The sequence below is a fragment of the Sturnus vulgaris genome, chromosome 1 (assembly GCF_052056855.1).
Source record: "Sturnus vulgaris isolate bStuVul1 chromosome 1, bStuVul1.hap1, whole genome shotgun sequence".
Taxonomy (NCBI): Eukaryota; Metazoa; Chordata; class Aves; order Passeriformes; family Sturnidae; genus Sturnus; species Sturnus vulgaris.
Window position 1 is genome coordinate 105245519 of NC_142243.1, and position 20264 is coordinate 105265782.

Here is a 20264-nt window from a genome sequence, read left to right on the forward strand (position 1 = left end):
TCACTAACAGAGAGCATAAAAAGGCACTTCATCCAAACTGTGTGGAGGGTCCTGGATCACACTGTACTGCAGAGGTAAGAACCGGTCTGTAATTTCTAGAAGAGGTCACTGGGAGGCAACCCTCAGGTTTCTGGGGCTCTGCAGAGGTGAAACAACAGAGACCACTGATCTCTTCATAAACCATGTCCAAGATCAAGTTTACTTTTGCTTTACGTGTGGGTCAAGCTGGTTACAACCAAGGCAAGAGCCAAGGGGCAGAGCCTGAGTCCATACTGAACTCCTGCCATCATCCCTCTGGGTTTCCATACCAGGCAAGCCAATCTCCTTGCACCTGGATCAAGCCAACATGTGGGCAGCATCGATGGCTGAGCACCTCAGAGTGATGCTGAGATCATAGCTAGGAGAGCAGAGCCAGGCAGAAACACCAGAAACTGGAGGAAAATACATTCAGAGACAGAGAAATTCCACAGCTGCTAGCTGGACATGGAAAAGAACAATATCTCTTTTGATTGCCCAAATCAAAGCAAGGGAAAAGCGACCCTAGATTACCTCCCAGGGCTGTCAATAGTCACACTACATTTAAAAAGCTATGTGTAAAAGAAATGAAAAGCAGTGAGAGCTATTACACACTTTTAAAGTCATTCAAGTTCAGTTTTGAAAATATATCCACAATCTATTTGCCTAAAAGCGGAGTGCTGTGATCCTTGTTTACCAAGTAAAACAAACACTCTGTATGGCATGGGTAAATGACCCACAAATGCAAGTCTTTACAAGCCTCCTCATTACAGTGAGATCAGAGTGTGCCATGTGTGGCTATCATTTTCTCAAGGCTTTTTCTTCTCCTCTTCCTGCTTTTTCTCAAAGCTCCTGGCTTCCCGTCTGCTTTCTATTTGCAGTTGTTAAAGGGAGGGACAAATGCGCACAGAATTAGTTTGGAGTGGGACAGAAAAGGGGATTAAAGTGCAAATAAATATTAACCAGATGAATGGTTCTCTCCAAAACACATCTTCATGAAAAGACCATGAAGGATACACAATTATGTAGGTACATTAACTGTATACAGTTTTGCAGAAAAAACTTTTCCATAGATCATAAGTTCCACATATAGACATTGTATTTTCTTGGTTCTCCCTGCAAAGAAGCACAAAAAGTTGATACAGAGCACACTTTTACAATATTTTTCACTCATCAAGAAAACGTGTTTTCAATTGTGTCAACTCTCTCCCATGACCCTTAGGACACTTGTGGCAGTCCAGGTGAGGTTCTTGGTTTGTATTTTTTCTTTCTCAAAATTCTTAAACAATATCACTACTCAAAACCTCTCAGCAGTTTCCTCTTTTCCCTAATGGTCTTCTCCTTCCCCCAGCTCCTCCATCAACAGTGATATTCTTCCTTCAATAGCCTCTTGCTCTGAGATGTCCAATGCTGGCTCAGCGTTTGTGCTTCAAACGCCTTCGCCAGGGCAGGTCTCAAGCATTTCAGTTCTCCCCAGTGGATCTCATCTTCCTCACTGAAAGCTCACTTGCCTTCAGGCTCCAACTCCACCAGGTACTCCCTCTTATCCACCTCAAATATTCCCTAGTCACAGCAGGACACTCACCATTTCATCTAGTCTGTGGTGTACTGTCACAAATAAAGCTCTGTTTCAGGATTTGAGAGAATAGATGCAAACAAGCAGGTGAGATTTTCTGCCCAGCCTCTTTTCTACTATTGTATCTTTGAGAGAAAAGCAGCAGTGGATACTAAAATAGTAATTTGGCATATGTACTTCATTGCTTATCAGCTCATTTGCTCAACAACAAAGAGAGGAAAATGCTGTGAGGATCATTACACCAGGAGAAGGCTCAGAAAACCTGGAAGTCTGTGATGAAAATCATTTAAATGGCATAGGCAGTGATTAGAATGAGTGTCTGTGGCAGTAAATGGGAACATATTAAAGTGGCATGGGAAGTTTAATCGGTGATTGATCTCCCAACAATTACCTTGCTTTCTAAATCCCTCCATATCATTTAACGAGGTGATTTCAATGTTCTAATAAAATGTGGCAGGGGAATGTTTCCAGATGTCCAGTGAGCAGGGAAATAAATGCTTCTCTGAAACCATAATCTCTGCATTAAACCAACCAACATTGTCTTCTGATTGAGTTACACTTCTATCTCAATTACAGAGGAAGGAGTCACTGAAAAGTCAGTAGATTTTTTAAATCCTTTCAAATCATGTCAGTTTAAAAAAAAAAACAGAAATCCTCCCTTTCTCTTGATTTCTTGGCATAAAACACCATCATTTCACAAGTGCTGAAATATCTGCTTTTACAATATTTCCCTAAAACTGATTGCTTATTCCTCCATTAAAAATGGAAAACAATGCTACTTGTGCACCATGATTGAGTTTTTTATCCTTGATGATGCAAAAATGAGACCAATATGAATAAGCCCAGCTGTCAAACTACACTTTGAGAACTGAGGAAAAGGTTGTGATGATAAGTCCAGGGCATCAGGAATCTCACCAGATCAGTCTGTTTGTCAAACATGACCTGCAGCTGACACTGGAAGGTTGCTAGTGTTCCCAGCCCACTGTGCAACACTTCTTCAGCACGCAGATTGACTCTTTTTAAAAATTGTTTTTTATTTACAAGGGTGCCTTCTGCAACTGCAGGTCCAATTTCTGTACTTCTAAGAGCTCCCAGTGAGGTGTTCACATGACACATCACCAGACTCACGCTGGTGTACAATACTATGGCAGAGGATGTCTGTGAGCAGCCCTGGCTTCTGGTGGACCCCATGGGTAACTATGGGGGATGACCCATGGCTGCAGCATCTGCCCCGGGTTTTCCAGACCTGTCCCCCACAAATTATTATCCTTCAGCCAACACTTAGGGTCAACTTCATGCTCTTTAGAGTGTTTTGATACTAAGTATCTCAGAGGAGTTCTGGTGTGTGTACATACCTGTCAAAAGCAGCTCACTGCCTTCATTGTTGAGGGCAAAACTAACCCCCCTCACCGCCCCTCTCTTCACTACCTGCATTTTTGGGCAGTGACATACAAATACTGCTGTGCACAGGGCCCATGTCTATTTTCCATCCACTTGAGACTGGATGGTTTGTCTTTGTATTCACCCATCAAAACCAAATAAAAACTCAACTAATCCATCCAACTAAGATGAGGTCACACCACATCTTAATTTCAGTGAGTGCAAACACAGCCCTCTTAGCAGAGAGAAAAGAAGAAAATAGCGGCACACTTAACCCCCTCTGCTCTGCAAATAGTTTTGTTAGCTCTCAGCTATCACAAAGGCATATCCCACATTGCATATGGCAAATATTAACCAGATATTGAGTGCTGTTCTATTCACAAGACAGTAAGTAATGCATTTGGTCCTCCAGGTTAGCTGTGCTTGGATGAGAGTCTATATTGACATGTGAAAGATTGTGAAAGGAGGAAGGGAATACTTTGAATTGTCTAGCAGGTCAGTGAGTGCTTAGTGCCACAGCTAAGAGCCCAAGGGGGATATTTCATTCCATGACTTTGAACGTTATCTCAGTTAAACAAACTGAAATGTGCAACTGAGTTTATTTTAGAAATGGTAAAAAATTATGCTGAAAGCAAACTGTGTACGAATTGTCTATCATATCCAGGGAGCCTGAAATTATAGAATATACTTACATAGATTGTTCACTTTAATATGCTGCCAAATGGTGTGAAGGCCAAGTTGTAGATTAAATTTCCCTTTCTTTTCCCTGCCTATGATGCAGTGATATGACCCAGATGATAATACATGAAGAAAAACTGCTTGCATTTGCCTATCCACAGGGATTATTTGCTTAATTTTGTGATTAATAATTCCAGTTATTAGTAAGTTCTCAACAAATAGGGATGTTGTGAAATCTGATCTTTTGAAACTGAGACCCCTGAGCATTCTCTTTCAATGTGTAAGAGGATGCAGTCCTGCCTGGTCTTCACAGTTAGAAGTCATTTAAGCTAAAATCTGTGCATTTTGTTTCCAGAAAGCACAAAATTGGGTGCTCCTTGTCACTGCACGTGCTTGTTGAGAGCTATGCAATCCGGAAAAAAAAAAAAAAAAAAAAAAAAAGAGAGAGAGAGAGAGAATTTCTTCATAGACATTTTTAAGAAATTTTTTTTGGTATATAGCAGTCTTGCTACCATTAGCTGTTGCTGATGGACAATATTACAGCTATATCTTTTTTCTGTTCATTAACTTGGGCTAAGTAATTAATAATGTCTCTATCCAGGAGGGAGGGGGAAGAATGATTGAGGGCTCAAAAATGTTGCATCAATGCATTTAGTTTTTCACCAAAGAAAAGAGGAATCATGACACTGCAATATTGTCTTCATTTCTAGGGCCAAACTAGGTGTCCCTTGGTCTCACTTGAACATCCACGCTGGCATCCTCACCTGAGGGTGGGGACAGTGTTGTCTTCTTGTGAGCAGCTAAGCCTCTCACTGGGCTTTCTCAGTAACATTTAGCAGAAGAAACTCTGTAAACACCGTATTTTCATGGGTATAACACCAGGTTGTGTGCAACCCACACTCCCAGCAGTGTACTGTGTACCTTCCAGTCATGCTAATTCTTACCTTCCCTTTCATATCTGTGAGGACTATCTGGAAATGTACATTTTATTCATTTACAGGTTTATTCCAAAAAACAAGAATCTTAAAGAGGCTGATTTAACTCAGACTGGGCCACACCTTTTAAAAATGGCAGCCCTGCTTTTGGAAGTACACTCTTGCACTCGCTATACAGAGGTCTCAAAACTACAACTTTGTCAGCTCCAGTAATACAGCAAACCCCATTTCTCCATTCCTATGTACAATATCTTCTCATGAGCTTGTCTAGGCACCAGTTCACTCTATTACTGTTGCCAAGTTCCCTTCTGCTATAGCTCCCTGCTATAACAAGAGGCAGACAGTAATGTAAAAGCAGCAATGTATCTTAGGAAGCAAGAGAAAATGAAGAGAAAAGAGGTTAAAAATATATCAATTAAAGCAGGAATTCAAAACAGCTTTGGAAACAAAAAATTATAAAAAATTGTTCCACTTAAATAAATTGTTTATCTTATATTGCATGGATGGGAGCCACCATCTTAATTTGCAGGTAATGCAAAATCAGTTAACTATAAAGTACATGTGGAAGACATTCCAAGTTCAGGGAGCAAAACAAGAAATACTGCTGTCAGAAGTGAGGCAAAGCTAGAGATTGGAGTCAATCAATCTGAAACTGTTCATAAGATTACAAAGCAGTATATAGCTGTTATGTTGGACAATTTTCTCAACATTTCAGTCACAAGGGAGTACACACTTCAAGTTTGCCACTTCAGAAGACAATGGCTACATGAAATAGCCAAGCAGAAATCTTGATGTAAGAGGAAGAGTTTTATTAACGTGAAATAATCCAGAGTCCTCTCCTCATCATAACAAGTACAATTAAAAGTTCTTCCACTAATGGATAAAATACTTCCTTCATTTTCAAAACAAGCTACTATAAGGGAAACTGTGCACTGAGTAGGCATTCATACTCGACGTTTTGCTTTATTAAATGCTCAACATGAAAAACTCTAAAGAATTCCAACAAAACAACTTGGAAATCTTCAGGGATATCTTATGCCATGCCTCAAACAAGACCCCAGGGCAAAAAAATTAGAAAACATTAAGATTGATGAGATAAGAGTGATCCTGCAATTATACAACACCTCAGGAGAGGTGCACATTTCACAGAGCACCGTTGCAAGATCTATCGTTGCATCAAAGAGAACTGCATATAATAGCAAGCCCAGAGAGCTCCAAACAAAGCTGAGAGCCATACAGGAAAAGTGGCAGTGTGATAAAGCAGAGGAAATCCAGCTGTACGCTGATAAGCATGAAAGGGTTTCGCGAGTCAACACGAAGAGGCCCCGGTGACTCCGGTCTAATAATGAGCAAATTGCTTGCAACTTCCAGTCCTCTGCAGGACAACTCGAAGAAAAGGCTGGAAGACTCTTGTTTGCTGCAGCTTGTGTTTGCACTGCCCACACACAGCCGAGTCACTAAATATTCACCTCAAAGTCTCTGCCATATTTCAGAGGGTTGTAAGAACTTTGATATTACTATTTGTTTCAACAAGATGAAAGTCGTGTCCCGAGCTGCCCCTGCTAAACTGCAAGAGCCTCTGGCATTGCTGTTGATGGATAATCACAGCGTGCAATGTGGGAAGACAAGCAAACCCAAAGTTAAAGGGAGCCACCGTCTTCAAAGAAATGACATTTCTATCTTCAGCTCAAATACTCACTGTGGGTAAAAGGTATGAAGGCTGCCAATCAATTTTACTAGCATTTAGAGAGATACAGAGATTATTATTCATACTTTCTGAGTTATTTTATCTCTGACACATGCTAAAATTTGAGATGAGTCTTAGGACTGCAAGCTGGCAGCAATATGCATTAACTTTCAATGGCTAAAAGATAGATCTAAAATTCAAAGTGGAAATAAATGGAGTCAATTATGCATTGGGAAAAGACATTAAGGGAAGTAGTAAATTTGTCATATCTTTAGTCTCTAAATCATTGTTTAATAACTTCCTAAAAGAGGTGTTGTAATTTAACAAAAACTTGCTGGATTCACTAATGGAATTACGTGACTGTGTTCCTTGTTCTGTGAAAGCTTAAAAGAAAACAACTTGTTGGCTAGTAAAAGTGTTTCCAAACTCAAATTTAAATGTTTCCAGTAAGCAAAACCTTCTGCCTAGCCACGTCACATGCAAGTTCTCAGAAGTGCCCTGAAGTGAAGGTTAAATTGCACATAGGTCTTCTGCTGGCCGTCTGCGGTAGGGAGCGATGGATCCTGATCCATCAGGGAAGGCAGAGCCAGGCCTGGCAGCCACTAATCGCAAGCACACATGCACCTAGGCAGGCTTCAGTGCGTGCACGTGGGAGTCTGCTTCATTACATCACTCTCTGGAAGCACAAAAGGGATATTGCTTTGACTCTGAGTCACCGGGGCCAGCAAAATCTCGACTTTATAAAACGATACCTCTTCCGTACAGGGGAATGTTTTCCATATGCTGTGGGATTAAAAATACGGCATCGTGTAACAGAGAGTTGTTTGGGTAGATGCATCCTGAGAAAAACCTTCTTTCTGTGAAGAGCTATATCAGAAAATTAAAGAGAGGGAGACATTTTGTCTCCATTTAACCATTAATATCCTGAAATAAAACCTTAACTTCTTTAGGCAACTTCAGGTTGTTCTGATCAGCGATTGAAAAAAGGCAATGATTTTTTAAGGAATAGTCATACTTTTACAACTAAGGCCAAAAATAATTATTATGTTGATTTAATTTCAGCATCTACTTATCAACAATCACATCACTCTCCCATAATATCATGAAATAATCCATGATATATTAACAGGAGATGAAATATTTGGGTTGAATGACAAGTCATGTCTCAAAAAGAATTTTTTACCCTGTTTAGAAATGAAAACCTGGTAAAACAGCTACCTAATTTTTACACTTTGTATTCCTCTGCATCATCCTTTAGCTTCTGAGTGCTCTGCCATTGCCTCACAAGTCAAAAAGCCCATTGTCATTGCCTGCATTCTCCATACGCAATACAGGGTGCAATCACACCATTCCTTAAATTCTGAATTTATTCTTATAAATACATCATAAAATCTGGACTCCTTAGATTATTAATTTTAGAACTTAATTTGCAGGCTCAGAAAACTCTTTTTATAAATTTGCCAATATGTGTTTGAAAAAGAAAATACAAACATTACGTTAGAAAACCCTAGTTTTGCAGTGGTATTATGAATGCTACTAACGTTCTACCCCTGATATCTACATCAGGATCATAACAGTTCCTTTTAGCCACTACATCACACCTGGAACTTTTTTCATAATAATTGTTCTCTAGTATATATCTCACATCATATAAAAAATGACCTAATTTCTCTAATGCTAGACATAAAACTTCATCAAAAAAAAGCACTTCCAAGGCATCAGTCTTTAGGATATAACAGATCTGCAGTAGGACTATTAATTAGCATTCATCAGAGAGCAGATTCCTGCAAGACATTCCTGCACATGAAAACCTCCTTGGTCATTCAGAATTCTTTATTTTCCATTTGCTTATAATTTATTGTTTAAAATTCAGTGCTAATCCTATGCCCTTCTTGCCTTACTGCATCATTATCTTTCCTTTGGAAGAGTTCTGCTCTTCCAGGCATCTCAGGACACCAGGAATAGGTGAATATCACAAACACATTTTACAGCTCAATAAACTAAGAAACACAGCTGCTTGCTAGGGGGTTTTACACATAAGAAGATAAAATGAGAGTTAAGGCAGAAAGAGATCCCAGTCATAAAACTGTGAATACAAATCCTGTTTCCAGATTATTTTCCTCCAAGCCAGTGCAAAAAAAACAAAGGGATACAAGATTTGAGGCTAAACTGCACTCACTTTGCATTAAGATTCAAATATTTCTCCAAACCGGAGTACTTCAGATTTGCAACACAGAAGTATTAGACTGACATAATTTCTCTATGTAGACTCAAATTACCCTGTAGTCAAGTAGGATAAAGTTTCTCTGGTCCTGCCTGTTGTTCAATAAGATGTCATGATTTGAAAAATTATGCTTCTTCATGTTTGTCTTAAATAAAGAAAAAAATTTAAAGCAAGTACATTTAAAGTCTAAAACTGATAGGAATTGAGAAGAATATTTTAGTGCAGAGAGAAGCTCATTCCTCTTGACTGATCTCTGTTAATATTGATCACAGTGCTTGTGAATTTGCTAACAGCTTAAAAAGCAAGTATCATAAAATATTCTAAGCCTCCTAAAACTCTTTAAAAATAGGAGACATGAAAAATCAGGGGTTTAAGGAGACTCCAGTAAAAATGTGGGAAGAAGAGCTGAAGGCAGCATCAGTAAGATGATGCTTATTGCCTCCAGTCTCCTCTCCCTCACTGGTGGTTCACCTTATGGGGGAGGCTTTGGTTACTGAGTGAAAGAAGTAAATATCTTATTTGGCTCATCTCCTGTAGGCTTCATACAAACAGTGGGAAGGGAAACCTGAAGAAGCAGAGCTCTGAGTGAAGCAGGAAGCTTTGCAGGCCATCCTGAGGTGGCTGCAGTTCTCCAAGTGGCTCATGACAGGCATGATTGATGTAAGTGGAGAACTAAAAGGCTAAAGATGTTTATTCGAAAGGACAATACATTAGAGACTTCCTGACTTCTAATGGGTCCTTATCCACTCCGTAGTGTACCTTCTGGAGCAGCCATTAGGCAGCCCTGGAAGAATGTGTCCTGTCATTCCCAGTAGCCTGTGGCACAGGGAGGGTCTGCATTCACCTGCAAGAGAGGGCATGCATGGTGTGCTGAGGGAACCAAAGGGATGGGAGGGACAAGTGAAAAGAGGACAAGGCATGTGACATTTGAGAACAGTTGTTTGCACATTTTACACATTCTGGGGATACATTTCATAAATTAACAGCAGGCTGTTTTCCTCAGCAGTGCAAGTTTTCCTCATCAGCATAACCCACAAGTGTGACAGTGACTCTAGAAATGTCATCCTAGTGTCAGTATTTCTATCAACAGCAGGGGTTTCCTAGTACAGTATAACCTTACATGGTTATAACCTTCATAAAAGACATGCTCCAAGACTCATTTTAGACTGGAGATAATGCCCAACTAATATACTATTGCTCCATATAGCCTTGAAATTTGGCTACGCATCAGTTCAGCTCTGAAGACCCAGTTGCTAAGTCCGTATTTTCATTGGAAATTTTTAAGGGTTTCCCTCGGTGTTTGGTGCTCTCGTAGTAGGCATCATTTCAGTGGTTACTGAAAATACAATGAAGATAATCAAAAATGTTACTGCCTGAAGACCACACATCTCATACCAGGTGGGCTGTGCAACACAACAAGATCATTTCAGAGGAGAAACTTTATTTCAGCCTTTAGTCTTGTGTCTTCAGAGGAGCTGTGATGTGCATCTGTGCAGTGGACTTTGGGTTTTCAGTGTGAAACCCAAAGATGGCCAAAGTGTCAGTCAGCAGCACCAAGCAGTTCTGTCTGCAGATCCCTGAGCTTCCCCCCTTGAGTGTTTCATCCTTCCCCAGGCTGCCATTCTCTCAGTTCAGCCCAAAAAGTTGTTGCTGGAGCCTCACTGTAAAGACAGGGTGATTAAATTGTTTTTATTAAAAACAACTCTCTCTCTCTCTCTCTCTTACACATACACATTTAAAAAAAAAAAAAAAAAAGATCAGGTTAGCTGAACAACCACTTACACACTACAAGCAAAGCTAATACAGTCCTATAAATTTAAAACCTAAATCTTCTAGAGCATGATCTGACTGACACTTAGGAAAGCTGGTTCATGCTTAATTGCCTGAACGAAAGAGACCTTAATCTCTTTCTCTTTTAGTTGTGACTTGGAATAATGAAAACATTTTAGACAGAAGCATGATTGTTATGTTGATGTCCCTTCAACTATTTACAGAAGTAGTGCCAAGATACCACAAGAAAGGCCTAGCATAAAGTATTTCCAGCACATCAAAAAGCAGGAAGCATGGGAAATCTTCCCACTAGAAAAGCCTGATCTCATGGGATTTCAAGCTCAATTGTTTAACTCTTGCTGTCCCAGCAGCTCAGAAAGTAGATTACATCAATTTGCCTCAAATCTGCAATCTCAGTAATTCATAGTAAAGCCGGCAGAGAAGTGGTGGAAACCATGACACTGAGCGAGAGTTTAAGTGAGTCATTTCACTAGTTGAGCTTAAGGAAAGCCACAGAGATGGTTGTTTAATTCAACTGCCAATGTGATTTGCTCTCTCCCAAACTGGGGCTTGGAGTAATTAAATCTTTGCAGCTTGATGAGAGTAGGCATTTTGCTGTGCTCTGATGGTCTGTGTGCCAGGGGAAGAGGCCAGTGCAGGCCTGGATGGCAAGCAAACAAAACTACTTACAAAAGCGCCTGTGTTTTGTCCCACAAACCATGCCATATAGGAACGACTTTCATGTCTGCTTTTGGAGCTTCTGGGAAATCTGGCCGTGCTTCAGAGCCATCTACACGGGGTAAAGCAGCCAGTACAGCTCCTTGGGACAAGCCCTGCTACAGGGTGCAAGGAAGGGAGAGCGAGGGCAGCAACTTCCACTTTGCAGAGTGTGCATCAAGATGCCTTAAATCTTTCATTTAAAGAGGGTGTAATAACCTATAGGTAGTTTGTAGAAAGAGTATCTCAGCTGCTGGGAGTAATGACATCTCTTCACAGCTTAGCAGACAGCCTGGTAACCCTGCTACAAGCTCCTGACAGATCAGGAACATCAGAGTTCCCATGGGACCTTGTCTCTCCTGATCTCCACCTGCCTTGCTGATGGGGAAATCCGGCAGCAGACTCTCGATCCACCACCTGCCTAGCAGTAAGCTGAGACCGCTTCAACCTGCTGAAGAAGTCTCCAAAGCCTTCAAATTCCCTTGGGAGCCTTGGCTAGCAATACAAGGGACAAGAGCCTTTCTCGTACAAAACGCCTTGTATCAAAAGTGCTGGTCTTCTACCTTCCACCCTCCAGTCTCCAGCTGCAAGGTGACCAAACCCCACCTGTCATTTCTTTCCGTGCTTCAGCAGGAACTTCCTCAGAAGGCTGTCAGCAATTTCTGATTTCTGTTTGGCAAAACAAAGAGGGCTATTTGCACTGCCTTAGATAGGCAACTAAGTAATTTGTCTTGGGAAATCAGACTCTTACACAGGTCTTTAATTTCAGTTGTACCTTTTAGAATTGACTTATAAGAAAAGTGAATTCCAGTGTTGTCACATCCCTTTTCTCCTCCTCTTCCTCACTGCAATGGGCTAAGCTACAGCATGGGAAGCAGAGCTGTTGAGCACCTCAAATGCAGGTATTCCCACCAGCAAAGAAAACAGTGAGATCTCAGGCCATGAAAACACTGGCAGATCTTGGGGAAAAATCTCTAGGAATTCTACTTCTAGAATGAGGTGAGATGGGAATGAGTTAATATTTTTCTACATGATCTCAGCTAATGTGCACGGAGAGAAGAAGAAACTTCTCATACTTGCATATACTTCCTGCATTTCTGAACGGCCTGTAAGGCAGATGCACTTTATTAACATGGAAAAGGGACTGGCCTGTTTTCATTTTCATTTTATTTTCAAATATTCCTCCTGTCTCTGCTTTCTACTGTGGTTGGGCTGTCTTTGGTATGTGGACCAATCTGAAGTATTCACATAAATACTGTCAATCTTGTATTTTTTACCTCAGCATCTGCAGACCCCTCATTTTTTTGTTGCCCATAAATCTGTTCATCAGTTCTCAGGCATCTTATGATGTCTTAAATTTTTTTAAGTCTTTAACTCACATAATCTATTTGCCTTTGACAAAAACTCCATGTGACTGATGGACTTGCATCAGAATGGAAATAAAAAATATTGTGTTAATTAAGAAAAAAGCATAACCGGGGGTTTTAGCTAATATTTCAGAGTTTGTTCGGGTTATTGCTTCAGCCATCAAAATAATCCCTAGATAAGGTAAATCCCAAGACTGAGATATTTGTTGCATGCACATGGTAAGAAAGTAAACTTAACTACATGGACTTAACATCCTAATGAAGCTTCTTCTATTGAAATTAAGGTCTGAGCTGGATAATTAATGATGATTGAATAAAACAGTGTCCAAGAGGTTTACAGCAAAGGGTTAGTACAAAGGGTTAGTAGGTGCTGAACATCTGAGGTGATTAAAAGTGTGTGTTGAGGGGAAGCCATCTCCAGATCACATCATTTTACAGACCCATTTAGGAACAATGAGAGAACGAGTTATACAGAGTACAAGGGGATGGACAATGAAGGAGCAGGCTATAGGAATGCAGGGAATAGTTATCTCTTAAACTGGAGCACAGCAAAGGCATACTGCTGTGCCTTTAGACACAGGCCCTTCAAGAGGCAAGCTGGTGTAATCTGGTGTGCTCCAGAGCACAGGCAGGACAATCCTCTTTCAGCTTGACTCAGTCTCACTGCAGACTCAGCTGCTGAAAGACAGTTTATTGAATGGCTGTAATGTCACCAAGTATCTCAGCCCCAAGGCTGAACGGGTTTAAAATAAACTGAAGCAAGCTGCTCCTAAATCAAACTAAGCATTCACACCACATTAAAATTTGTTTGAAGTTAAATGTGTCAGAAACAACCCATGTTCTCAGCGAATGAAGAAGCCTTATGAGAATACCACAGATTTTTGCTGTGCATTGAGTAGTATGGTACTCAAGACATTGCTTGGGTGTAGGCATGTACAAGCTGATAGGCAAGTACAAAGACTTATGTACTAACATCTTTATGTGTTTGATAATTGCCTTAATTTTTGCCTGGCTGAGGATTATTTTAATTCATATGGAGACAGTCTTAATTAAAGTAAATGCAGGGCAAAACAGGCTAAGCCAAGAAAATGCTCCTTCACTGCCTGATAGAGAACTTCTACCACAAGACATTCTGGTCAAAGAGAACACACCCAGAATGTTATCCTGTATCCAAACCACATGCTCTTCTCAGAGAAGAGCATAGTCATGAGAATATAAATCTAGAATAGTACATTGAAAGTTGTGTGACCTTAATGTTCACAGAGATTCAGCTGGGCATAAGCATCATACTTTCAGCAGAAATTTTCAAGCCATTCAAGGCAGGTTTCTGCTGAGAAACTGAGGGCACAGCACAAACCATTATTAGGTCCTGTTGAATGTTAATGCACTTTTCCAAGAATAAAAAGTGACCAGAAAGTCTGGAAAGAAAGTATTGGTAGTGACAATAAGATACACAGCACAAAAATGCCTTTGATGTGAGGGACAGAAGGTTAAATCAATCTCACTGCAGTTAGAAAAGGGATAAGAGTAAAAATCTTCAAATCATCAAATCACAGGTCTGGAGATTGTTACTCGATTCCTTGAATAATCATCAGGATCCTTTTCAGTTTCTGAAGCAGCATTAAAGGAAGAGGCAGATAAGATGATGCCAATGTTTGTCATTAAGTGAGGACTTGGTCATAGTCAGAAACAAAAGCATTTTTCATCCTTTCAAAGGTGAACTCAATAGCACCTGAGCCACCTGAGTAATGCCAAAACCCAGTCATAATAAATCCCTCAGTACTTGACATGCATATAAAATAGACCCTATATGTGTCTGCATGCATCTGCGTGTGCACCTGTGCATGTTACAGAGGCAAGGAGTTTTACCAGGGTTTTCCAGGCATATGCAGCAAAAGTACGGAAATGGTAAACTGTCTTCTTGGAAAGAAACAGCTACACTCAGTACATACAGTAAGAATTGCCGAATTATTCCATTATTACTTTTGCTATATTATGACTTTGCTGTATCAGATGATTACTTAAGTGTGCAGTCAATGTCTAAAAGACACTTTGAGACTGAAGAGCCACTCTCGTTGCTTCAGTTCTACACAATGCTCCTTGTTAATAAAATAGCAGTGGATAAATGTGTAAATAAAGCAGGAAGTTTTCCCTCCTGTCTTTATTTTCAGCTATTTATGTTGAAGAAAATATTGCTATCTATATATATTGCTATCTATATATATATTTCCTGTTTCAGCAGCAGTTCTTGTTATTTAAACATTACAGGACAGAAGCTCCTGGCTCCCAATCAAGCTGTCAGAATAGTTAAGCTATGGATTTTCTATGTCTAGCAGTACTATGAAAGCCACAGAAGTGTTCTCCCCAGCAAAAGACAAAGGGGAAGATGTGCTTCAAATATATGGTGGGCATGTCAGCAACTTTTATGATGGTATCAGAGAGAGCAAAGATGCAATTTGCCCTGCCAGCATGTCATTTCTCAGCAAGAGAAATTCTGGAGTTGGTTTAGAGCACACAAAGAGGTTTAAGAGAAGTTCCTGAAAGGACTCAAACCTCTGGGAGCCAGGTTCACAGGGTAGAAAAATGGGGCTGACTCCTTGTTTATAGGGTGTGCACAGCTGCAGAGGAGGGAGCAAAGCAGTTGTCTGTGTTTTTTAGACAGACCAGGGCTCCTCAGACTTGGCCAGCAAGTCAGATTCAACTGCTCTTTCCCTTGAGCCCAGAAATAATAATGGTCTGTTTCCCTTTTTTTAATGTCCTTTCAACCATGCTGCTATTTTTATGCTTCACTTGCTGGCACATGGATCAATCACTGTAGGACCTGATTTACAACCTGTATTCCAGACACTGCTTCTAGCAAGGGGGGGAGAGGGACAAGTGTGTTTAAACACTCATTGTGCAGTGTCTCGATTTGGCTCCAGGAGATATTTGGAAATATAAGGCGAAGGAAAGAGGCTGGATCCTCTGTCATTTATACTAATTAACATCTGAGCAGTGAATCAGCCTGACTGTTTCCACAGAGTGAACCCAAGACTTTCAGCCCTTGTCAGTGAGTTCCTCCTTAAAAAGCCGTTTTGTTTCCCAGGATATATAGCACAATCCCCCAACTCATTATGGATGGCTTTTCTAGATAAAAAGGAAAAAATGATTGTTTTATTGGAGAAAACTAAACAAATCTGACATCCCACACCATTTATTGACCCCATCCAAGAAGCCTTTTAGTTTAAAGGCAACACGTGACCTTAATCTCCCTTGACACATGGGACACAAGCAATAATACTTGTTTTGATGACTGAGTACTGATTTTAGGTGTATCCACATAAATCCCATTTCTGTTAGAGTCCATTTAAGAGAAGATACAGAAGACAGACTTTCCCCTAAGGAGGAAGGAGTGGCAGAGACAATGTGTGATGAACTGACTGCAGTTCCCACTCCCAACCCCCATGTGTCACCTGGAGAGGACGGATAGAAAATTGAGAGCAAAGTTGAGTCTGATAAGAAGAGAGAGGTGTGAAGGTATTTTAAGATTTCTTTTTAATTTCTCATTATCCTACCTTGATCTCATACCTAATAAATTGCATTAATTTCCCCAAGTCGAACCTGTTTTGCCTATGACAGTATTTGCTGAGTGATTTCTCCCTGTTCTTATCTCAACTCATGAGCTTTTAGCTTTATTTCCTCCCCTGCCCAGCTGAGGTGGGCAGGGCTAGAGTAGCTTTGGTGGGCACCCAGCATCTAGCCACACCAACTTAAAATTCATTTAAATACATTTTTTATGTTCTCCTCAGCACATCTTGGCCTGGATTTATGAAACAGTGATGGACTATGCACCTGACTGCACGCAGCTGATGTAGTATCATCAGCTAGTACCTTCCTTTCAGTTTCTGGGTATTGGGAGGACTGTGAGCCATTACACAGATATACCAATTCCAGCACACATATATACTTTTCAGCATATGTATATATGTTCTAGTCAGTGTTACTACAGTGAGGACTTTTACCTACAAAAATGGAGACAGCAACTATAATCCTAAACAATCTCAAGAGATCCTAAATGAAACCAAACCAACCTTTCTTAAGGTTTATTTCTGGTTCATCAGGTTTTGCAGTGGCATTTGAAGTTAAACACAAGTTGACTACCATTGCTTTGCCCCTTATTCCATAGGAATTTGTTTAATTTTTTTTGGCACTGGATCATCACAGTAAAGGCCAGATCTGCAAGGGGCCTTCAGGTACCTGGTTCCTACTCAGTGGGAGTTTAGCAGGGATTTTGTGGACGAGTTAATCACCATTTTGGACTAGAAAAACACCTTTTCACACATTAGCCAGGCAGGGATTTGACTTGCAAATTCTAAACCTGGATTTATGGTGTTTACAAGAGGGATTTTCCTCCCTGTCAGAGCTGCTGCTGAGGGCCCACCAGCCCATTAAACATCAGTGTCCTTATCAGCTCTCAGAGCTCTTGACAAGGTTGCAACACACCAGGGAAACCCAGCTTTGTCTCTCAGAGAGGAGTCGTGCCATGGTGCAGGAGCAAAGGGAAGCTCTCCTATCCCAGGAAGCACAAGAGGCTGACAACAAACCCCTGTCAAGTATCATATCCCAAAGTGTGAGAAAGGTTCCTGTGCTGCATGGGAGCTAGCAGTGTAACAAAAGAGCCACCCTATGTTGTACATTCCTCTTCATCAATTCTCCCTCCTCATATGACTCACCTACAAGTGTCCCAGTCCAGTGCAAGAAGGATGCTCCACATCTCCACACCCATTGCACAGCTGAGAGGCCACTCACAATGCAAGCAGGGAACGAAATAAAAATGAAACTTCACTGTAGTCTGTAAAACCTCTCACCGCCAGCACTTCATCTTAACTAAACATCAAAAACAAATATAACAAAAATTATTTTCAGCCTAGAATGCAACCAGTCAGTAGCACTGCTCCTTCAAACAGACTATGCACTGGTTACCACCCATGGGAATACCTCTGCAATGGGTCAACCAACAAATACCTCTCTGTGCTCCCCCACACTGTTGAATAAACAGTGTGAGAAAAATGGTCTTACCACCTTTTCTTCTGATTCTTCTGATATAGAGACTGACAGAGCATGGAAGACAATGCAGCAAGAGGTGGATGGTTCATTCAGTCTCTTGGCTCCGTCCATGCCCAGAAGGGGAAAGCTCTGTGCCTTTACACAGAGAAGTTTTTTATGGACCCATGAGCTGTACATACTCATACCAAGATAATGAAGTTGCTCCTGGAAAGATACCTTAAGATAAAATAGCAAGAGTCAGTTTTGGTAAGATTTAGTTTGGGTCTAGTCCTTGCAGAAACAGAGAAAGTAAGCAAAGAATCTCCTCTGTCACAGAGAAGCACAAAGCAAATGTCTACCTATAGGACAAAAAAGTATTCAGAGGAGACATTTGAGTGATGGAGCTGCATGGCCACTTTGCTCCCCCCACACACAAAAGTTGGTTAGAGGGAGCAATGTCTTCCTCCACTCTGAACTGTTTTATAGATGTGTGAGAGACTTTTGGGGTACTGAAAGCAGAATGACTACACAGCAGAATGACTTGACCACTTTTATTGCTGTGAATAGACTGATTCCAGTAACAAATCTGCCCTCACACACTGCTACATTGTGCTACTGTGGTCTGTACATATCCTTGCCAAAAATGCTGAGGCTGCTGCTGGGAACTCTAAGAAGAATTTTGCTTCTTTTGTTCTTGTCTTGATGAGCTTCATGGAAAATAATGTGGTTGTAAGCTGTTTCCAGTGCCGACCTGTATCTAGCAAGTGGTCTTCAGCCCTGAGCATTTGCAGCTCTTTAGAATGGATTTAGATAGGATTCTTGGCAGGTACCAACCTTTCTGGAACAGAAAAGTGGCATTTGAATTATTGACAAAAACTGATAGGTTTTACTGAGACACAGGCTTCACTTAATAAGTGCAGATCTGGGAATAGATTGTTTCAGATTTGAGGATGAAGCCAGTTTTTAATTTGGAAATCAAGGAAGAAAGCAAAGAAACTGGAGGAACAAACTCTGGGTGAAACAAAAGGTATCAATTGTTTCTGAATTTCTGGGAGTTCACATTTCAAGACACCTGATAAAAATGAGAAGGAAAAAAAGTATGTTTCCAGAAACAAAACCTGGTTTTGCACCCATATGATTATCTCCGTACTCCTTCCTATTTGGTGCTCCTTCTGCAGCTCCTCAGAGCTACAGGAGTCCAAGCATGGGGACTCAGACACAACTGACACCAGGCTGCCTCCACCACACCCACCAACAGTGACCCCAAAAACAGAGCTAATCTTAGAGCAAGGGAGAAATTTGGCTCTCAGAGGGGAGAATCCACCCAGGAGCAGTCCCAGCAAGGGCCCTGGCACTCAGGTCTCTGGGCAGAGAAGTTGTCTCCCTGTCATGGAGAATATGGGGCCCGTCAGACCACAGGAAGTCTCTGGCAGCACATTCAAAAGAGGGGGAAGATTTTCACTGAAGTATGATTCTGGCCACAATTATTTCACTCTTGAGTGAGGTTATTATTATTTTTTATTATTGTTTTAGGAGGCTCTGTTTCATTAGAAGCGGGAAATCAGTGTATACAAACACTCATGTAGTAGAAAAATCAATAAACAGCCTTCTCTATTATAATAATAAAAACAATGGAAAAGACTTTTGAAATCTTGTGCTGTAAGAACAAGAATAAATAGAGCTCTAGTGAGTGAGTTCCTGTTTCTAATTAGACTTGGACAACATTCCTCATTGGGCAATGAGGCCATTGTCTTCTCCTCAGAGGTAGGAACACGATGCTTCTCAAGTGGTTTTAAGCTGATGCAGCAGTGATAAGGTTGAAACAGGGACATGTGTGTCCCCAGCACTGCTGCCCTGAAGGCAGGAATTTTCTTAATAATGCCCTTGCCCAGAAACAGTCTTGCAAATTTCACAGTTGTTGAGCATAAAACAGAATATGCTTTTTTGTTTGTGTTTATGTAAAGGTATTTAGTGATTGCCAGAAAGTTATGGGACTCTGGTCAACAAAGATTTTGGCCATCAAAGTGACAATTAGAGCTGATCATGAGATTTCTGATGGCACATCATTGCACTGGAAAACAGTGATTTGTGAGAGCCAGCAAATTTCACATCAAAACATAAAGCATTTCAATTACCCAACATCCAACCACATGTAGTTTTCCACTGGAAAACTGCCTGGCTTCCTGCCAGTGAACCTGGTGGTCTGCTTGGACACAGGGATTGTAGGCTTGCTGCTTCTAAACAGGGAGTCTGGTAGTGCTGGGAGACCTGGCTGAAGTCAGCAGTCCCAAAATTTAGGCTCCCAGCCCCAGCCTTGGCTCCTGGTGCTGCTCCGTAAGAACCAGCAGCAAGGCTGGAAAGAAGCACGTCCTGGGGAGCATATTTTATTTTGGAAATACCATGCGTCATTGTTTCCTATTCCTATTTTTTCCCTATAAACGTCTCTTTTGTGGGTAATTTCGAAATAACTGGGTACGTTCCAAATCAGAACAAAACCAAATGTCAGAATTTCCCACGAACCAGGAATTTGACAATTTGGCCAGTCTTTCTGGCAATAATCCAGCAAATTTTCTATAAAATTGGACGTGCTGCTTGATGGCAATGAGCAGTTGGATTTTCTATACAAATCCGAGTGCCTCTCAAAGAACCTTCCTGTTAGAAGTAAACTGTGATTTTGCTTTCAGCTGACAGTAGGTGAAGGTACAAGCAGTGCCTGGAGCAGGACTCTTCTCCAAAGGGAGTGTCCACACTGCTTGGTCCTACTGAGTCCTGCCCTACCCTCAACACAGTGAGGGAGTGGGGGAGAAGACACATGCCAGGCTCCCAGCCTGTACCTTGTTAAGCAATGTTATAAAATGACAAACTCTCAGAATAAAATGGCCCCATGCAG

The 20264-nt window shown here is 41.0% G+C and overlaps 1 long non-coding RNA gene across 3 annotated transcripts in view; it reads right to left on the bottom strand.

The window, feature by feature from the left end:
- Positions 1–4246: 4246 nt before the first annotated feature.
- The window catches only part of LOC148225387 (uncharacterized), a 134294-nt gene continuing 118276 nt past the window's right edge, over positions 4247–20264 (bottom strand). For all 3 annotated transcript variants that reach the window (XR_015806728.1, XR_015806727.1, XR_015806725.1), the window contains one exon: positions 4247–10156. This is a non-coding gene — a long non-coding RNA (uncharacterized LOC148225387). The remainder of the gene's footprint in view (positions 10157–20264) is intronic.